This window comes from Magallana gigas, chromosome 10 (assembly GCF_963853765.1).
Source record: "Magallana gigas chromosome 10, xbMagGiga1.1, whole genome shotgun sequence".
Classification (NCBI taxonomy): domain Eukaryota; kingdom Metazoa; phylum Mollusca; class Bivalvia; order Ostreida; family Ostreidae; genus Magallana; species Magallana gigas.
Window position 1 is genome coordinate 30,806,020 of NC_088862.1, and position 7,461 is coordinate 30,813,480.

Sequence of the window (7,461 nt, forward strand, 5' to 3'; positions counted from 1 at the left end):
TTGTAATCCTCTCGGTTCAATTTATCAATATGCTCATAGTATAGAGTACTTTTAACTGCTGTAATCCTATCAGTGGACTGTATCAGTTGTCTTGGATCCTGAATTATAAGTGTTTGACCTTCCTGGTGAACTGGATCAACAGCTAAGGGGAATATTGTATAACTCCCGTGACCCTCTTCATCGACATGATCAAAGCGTCAAGTTCTAAAGTGCAACTGTTGTTATATTCTCTGTAGACTGTATCAATAGTTCAGGGCACAATTGTGTTTTGTGAAGCTCTCAGCAAACAGTACCATACGTTTCAGATACTAATGTGTTTCTGTAGTTATCTTTTCAGTTATATGTATGAAAGGTTTAAGGCATTGTGTATGTGTTGTGATCCTGACAATAGACTATATCATTATCATTATTCTAAAGTACGAATGTACTACTGTAGAAATGACATGGTCCCTCAGTTTGTTGACAGTGTCAATAGCTAGCGCTAATTAAAAAAAACTGCTGTTATCCTTTGACTTGACTGTGCATATATCAATAAATTACAGTACAAGAATATCCTCTAAGATGACTATATCATTAGACTTAGATGTTAATGTGTTGCAACTCTTGGTAATCTGTATCAATAGCTTAGGGCGCAATGTGATTATGTTGTAATCCCATCAATAGACCTTATTATTATTCTGGGGTTCTCATGTTTAACTTATGTGATCTTCTCTTTGGAATGTACTATATGCATAATGTACTAATTAAAAATGTTGTGTTTCTCACAGTGGACTCTATCAATATCTAAGAGTAATTACTTGATGTGATCCTCTAACCGAACGTAATCGTTATCATGAAAAAATGCTGTGATTTACTAAGTATCTTGTACCAATAGCAAAAGATATTATGTAAAAACATTTATGATTCTCTATCAATAGATTAGGATACTAATATATTACCGTTGTGATCATCTTTGTTGACTGTTTCAATAAATTAGTGTACAAATGTGCAGCTGTTGTGATCATTTAAGTGGACTTTGTTTTTAGTTTAGGTAGCAATGTATAGCTGACGTGACCCCATAGTGGACTGTATCAAAAGCTTATTATTAGAGAGTAAGTATTAAATTGTGTGGTCCTATCTGTAGACTGTAAAGAATACTAATGTGTAAATGTTGTGATTCTTTTGGAAGACTACATTAATAGCTTTTGATACATGTACTAAGCTAAGTTGAAGCTTTTGTGAGTATCTCAGTGGAACGGTTCAATAGCCAAGTAAACTTAATGAATAACTGTTTTATTCCTCTCAGAGAATTCAGTCAATAGGACAGGTACTTGTCAGTAACTGTTATGACTCTTTTAATGCATTCTATCAATACTATAGAGAACTGATATGTAAGTGTTGTGATCCTTAAAGTGAAATTTATCAAACTTATTTTGTACTAACATGTATTTATTATGCTCTTTTTAGTTGACTCTAGGACACTTAGGTGTAATGGTTATCTGGCTCTTAGTGTACAATGTGAGGTTGTGATCTCCTAAGTAGATTGTATCAAAAACCTAAGATACTAATGTTTAACACTGGTAGTTCTCTCGGAGGACTTAATTAAAGGCATGGTTTATATGTATATCTTTATTGGAAAGTAATTAATAACTGTTGTGATCCTCTCAGGTATATGTAACTGTATCATAAGACTTACGAATCAAATGTTTAAATGTTGTGACCTCAAAAATCTAAGGTCTTCAATGTGTTGTATGTTGTAATCTTTTCAATGTAATGTTGTGATTAATTTCCAGAAGGCTTATGAAGTTTTTAGATGAAAAAATCCCCGATTCTATAAGATAGTACAAAAGCTATAGCCTATAAATACTGTGATGGTCTCGTGTAACTTTGTTAAATTGTCAAAAACGGTGAGACCAGTTGAATAAAATAGGTGTATATACAGTATTTAAAGCAAAGATGTAAAATGCCTGTACTAGGACGGATAAGATGCTAAAAATTAGATTATTAACAAATCTAATAATTCAAAAAATTATTCACCACAAGATATGTTTAACATATCATCGATATGTAACCCTGAGATATGGTCATTGATTGAAATATGATTAAAACTGGCGAGTAGGTATCAAAACCTCTAAATAACGACGTTTTTCAAAACATGAATGCCTTTTTTAATACAGTTGGTCTGTGTTCCAGATTGTTCTGATAAATGTAGTTTAAATAAGGTCAAATAGACCACAAACCAATTTCAATCATCAAAAATGGGGAGAAATGACCAACTAAACAATAAATACATCATTTTGTATCCAAATACTTGTCAACAGTCAAAAATAAAATTCCCAAAATTAGTGGACAAAGTCAGACATAGCATTTAAATACCTCACTATGTTGTGGCTGAATGGCTAAGTGGTTAGAAAAGGAGACACAAGGTATTCTTACATATCTAGGCTTTCTATCTTGTGGGTTCGATAACGCCAAAATGTATGGCAACTTTTTTTTAATCGTTTGATAACATATAAAAATTATATTAAAATATTAACAGCTGAATATAATTAGAAATTTTTCTTTTGCAAATATTATTACATATATTTAATTGAGAGAAAAAATTAAATTGTATTTTACGACAACACTTAATGGGCATTTGCACAATCTTTAACCCTATCTTTTTAATTTGACAAAATTGATTAAAAGTATGTGTATGGGCTATCTGGGTATTTCCAGACAATTATTATGTCACCGCTTTTAAAAAAAATTAAAGGGAAAGACTGACTAGGTGGTATCATTCTCTCTGTGCATATACCGAATTACGTATGTTATCCATCTAAAGTAAATTTTACAGATTGTTTTTCCTCCAGATATTCCAGAGTGGGTAATCCGTAAAAGAGAAGCATATGATTCCATACAGTTTCAAAGATGTATACATGCATATATACGAAATTGGACGAAGTATATCTGGTGAAGTTTTAAAATATATAATAAAATATCTATAAAAACCATGAATTAGATCAGAGCATTTTGAACTTAAAAATGTTTTTAATAAAGTTACTACATGACATTGTATACACGTGTAAAACAATGTTTTTTTCAAATAAAAAAAAAATTGGCTGAAAACTCCATTTGTTTTTTGCTTAAAACCCTTTATTAAAATAGAAACTTTCATGAATTTTTAATTTGAATTCACAATATTTTTACTGAATATTGATATCCAGGTAAACACGGGTAAATTCTACATGTGTCCCTTAAGAGGATCTCATAATTACCTGGTAAAATATATAAGTTTTTGTTTTTGCGAGAATCCGTTCGGGAAATAAGACTAATATGCGCCTGATGGTTTACATTTAACATAAAAAAAAAATCTAAAAGTGAAAATATCTTAACTGCATCTATTAACTGCATACGTAACAAACAATCAAACGTCGAAAATGAATTGCATTTTATTTAATCAGCTGCAAATCTTCTTTTACTGTCCACTACTATAGACATTTAGCCAGTTTAACTTTATAATTTCACAATAACAAATGCAGGCTTTGAATAATTAAAGGAAAAAAACCCACAGTAAACTTTTTGTGTAGAAAATTTTGTTTGTTTCAGATAATCACAAACTCGAATATTATCAATATTATCAATAACAATTTATCGCGAGGGTAAAAACAAAACTTATTTATTTTGAAAAATAAATGACCTTAATATTATTAAAAAAGTTAAATCTAAACACATTCCTTTAAAAACAGATTATTTATTTTCCAGCATTATATCAGCTGCTTTGAAAGCTGCAAGATATTGTAAGAATGTAAAACATTTCTGCATTTCCAAAAATCATTTGTATCTTTTCAAATTGATGTAAAAAACGAATAAGATATAATCTTTTTTCTGCTTTGAAAAATATTAAAGAAATAAAAAAAAAGGCACGAATCTTTTCGCAAAAATGGAAGAAAAAAATGATAACTTAATATTATAATTCCTAAAACAATTATTCATCAAAATTTGTTAATCAATCAATTAATTAATAAATTAATTTATTAACCAATTATATAGAAGTTAATAAGAATAGTTAACTCAGCTGTTTGTTAAAAAATATCACTTAATAAATGTGCTTAGATATCTTCTATGCATTAAAGCACACTCGATCCGCTCCCGACGCAGCCTTTTAGATCTGACCCACATTCAAGTCGGAAATGACGTGTTTTGTTTTGAAGTATATTTAGCAAACAATAGATCTATCGGCGAAGTCTTGGAGTCGAATAAACTGATGCATTTTTATAGAAACTAAATGGAAAAAAATAGAATACATGACATATTAGCATAATTATATTTTTCTGTGTGCTCCTAATTAAATTTGTCGATGCTGGTCATCGCAAGACACATTCAAATCGATCATGCAAATGTCGATATTTATACTATAGTTCAGCGTTCGCGGATCGTATAAATTTAAATAAAGTGTTACATTAGGTACACAGTGGTCATTCAACACATTGTTTAAAAAGGCCCACAATGATTATAAGTTGACCTAAACAAAGATTTCAATTAGTATTGACATTAATTGCTGGTAATAATAATAATTCAATGAATGAATAAATACTTATCGTTTAGAAACTATTTCAGTTTATTTTAAACAAGTGAAAATTCCTACTTAAAATAGATTTATCCTACCCCCCCCCCCCCTCCGATATGTAAATGAAAAAAAAATGGTCAGTCAAGAATAAGGCCGGAGTGGTTTTCTCCCTTCGTTTGCCATTATGTGACACTTAAACTTAATGGCAAAAATTCCGTAAAAACTTCTTATCACATAGTGGCAAACAAAATTGTTTAAGTTAAATAATTTTTTAATTAATTTTCTTCCTTACCAAAAATTATATGATCATTGCTTAAATTTTTCTTTACTTCCGATGTCATCATGAATTATTTCTTAAAAGATGCTTTTTCCCTATAAAAACAACCCTTTGCCTGTATGTGACACCTCAGACGGTTTGCCACTATGTGACGAGATTCGGTTATATATATATATATATATATATATATATATATATATATATATATTTGTTTTCCCTCAGACTGAAATGTCACATTTTCATTGGATTAAACATGGCACGTGATTGCCTCATATATCTCTATGTAGGTTCTGTGAGGATTAATATTAGGCAATATGGCCGTCATTGGCCGACGCCTCACCTACTCATCTCGATATTTCATATTACTTAACACAGAAATCGTGTTCAGTAAGTCATTAAAATATTTAGAGTAGTGGCCCTTTGGAATTATTTTTGAATTAGAGTAGTTGCCCTTTTAATATTGATGTCGCATTGTTGTGTCTGGTGCAGAACAAAATGGCAGCGTCTAAAGAACTAGATAGGATATATATAGTAGAAATGCCCCCAATTTTTCTATAAAATAAACTGCACGTACATTAACAAATATCATATTTTTTATAAAGTTGATAACAAGCACTAACTATAGAAACTGTTTGATTTCTTCACAAGTGTTGGTGAAATAAAATTAAATGGATGGAATACATGCCTATTTCTGAAAAACACCAAGAAAACCACTATTTTCAACTTTCTTGCGTTCTAAAAAATATGAGCGACTAAGAATACCACAACAAAATTTCGTCTGTAGTAAGCAATAGATATGTACTTTCTTTGTTTAAATTTTTTTCGTGGTATTCTTAGTCGCTCATGTTCAAATATCGAAAATTCGGAGAAAAAATCGTGAGAAAAATTATAAACATCAGTCTGAATCGATCGGCGTAATTTTTTCCGGAAACAAACATTGTGACGGAGAAGCTGAACTTGCAGAAGTTTGGTAAGTGCACGTTATTTTATGTAGTTACATATGTGTATTTTCACAAAATTATCAGCAATGTTACTTTTCATTATGATTTAATTTAGTTTTAATCCTTTAAAGTATGAATTTTAATGTGAACAACACAATAAGTATCAAGATTGACGCGGCTTACACGTGTAGCGTTCCTGCAGCACAGCTGCCGACTGCTTGAAATGACTATACTTACATACCATATCCTTATAAAAAGTTAAAATGTACTAATTTAGAACAAATATTATTAAAAATGTTCATATGTATTAAAATAGAATGTGTTTTATTATTTTATATTTATGGAAAAAGTGGTGTAAACAAACGCATTCGTTTTTACAGACGACGATTGTCGCCTGATGTCACTATAGAAACTATAGTAGCCTCTACAGTGAAATTGTGCACAGAAGCCATGTAGTACTTAGTAGCTCGAAGTAATGTAAGTAATGATTGGTTTTTGTTAATCCTTTTAACATTTTACAATGCTAAATCACGAATGTATTGCTGAAAAGCAAATTCATCTTCAAACCCCCCGAAATCTATTTTTAGAATGTGGAAAGCCCCCAACTTTGTTGACAGTACATAATCAAAGTACTGAAAGTACTGAAAAGCAGATAGTGATTGTATTAGCATTAAGGTGGAATATTACACTGAAACATTACCATATGGATCGTTTAAGTATCAAATATAAAACAAGATTTCGTTGTTCAAAGAAGAATATATGCTTTAAAATTATTTTATACAATATTGTTTTTGTATTTCTGAAAAAGTGGAAATATGTTTGTTTCAATAAATGCATAATATTAATATCAAATAAATTAATTATACATTTTATTCTTTATTAAAAATTATTTATGAAAATAAATTAAAACATTCATATTTTTCAAACCTATATGAATAAAAAATTGCAAGGTACCTCATTTGGATTTTTAAAAAATGCTTTATTAAATTGTATCAATCATTATGATTGAACATCATCATAGCACAGGGGTAAGGTATTGAGCTTGTAAACAGATGTAGTGATTGAGTCAGTGACCTTGAGAAGAATAGTGTCGTAATTAAAATATATAAGAAGAAATATAAGACAATTTAATCAATTAAATTGAATCAAAATAGTGAAACCTTAGAAATATTGCTTATGAATGCATTTCATGGCATATGTTTAAGAAATGTGTTTTGTATTGTTGATTTTTTTTTTTCAGATCATGAATCTTCATTGTATGTGCCAGCTTGTGAAGATCTGCTTCATGAAAATTGGACTCAATTCAGATGAAAATGCAAAGTAAATGGCCATGAAGGAATATTACGTAGCCTGTTGTGAAGAATTCTTTGATGTGTATACAACATGTGTACATGTACAATCACAATGTTGTTGACTATAATATGATTTCTTGAAACCATTACTTTAATATGAATACTATATATGTTATGTGTGCTTGCTTCAGTCATTATATGTGAAGTATAATGGACGATACTAATTTGTACATGTGTTTCATTCATGTTTGTTAATACTTTAGGGAGATATGTATCATTCTTTGTTACATGTACAGGTACCAATCATTGGATTTGAAATATAGTAGATGATACTATTTTGTACATTATCTTCTCTCTCTGTGTGAACCAGGCTTGGGGTAATGCTAAATGTAATGGTAATGCATTGCAATGCATTACATGTTT

General features: G+C 30.0%; 1 long non-coding RNA gene across 1 annotated transcript; it reads left to right on the forward strand.

Moving 5' to 3' along the window:
• Positions 1-5,316: 5,316 nt before the first annotated feature.
• On the forward strand, positions 5,317-7,094 carry LOC117692969 (uncharacterized). Its single transcript, XR_004604231.2, has 3 exons — positions 5,317-5,775; positions 6,127-6,223; positions 6,987-7,094. It is a non-coding gene; the product is annotated as an uncharacterized lncRNA (long non-coding RNA).
• The last annotated feature ends 367 nt before the right edge of the window (positions 7,095-7,461 follow it).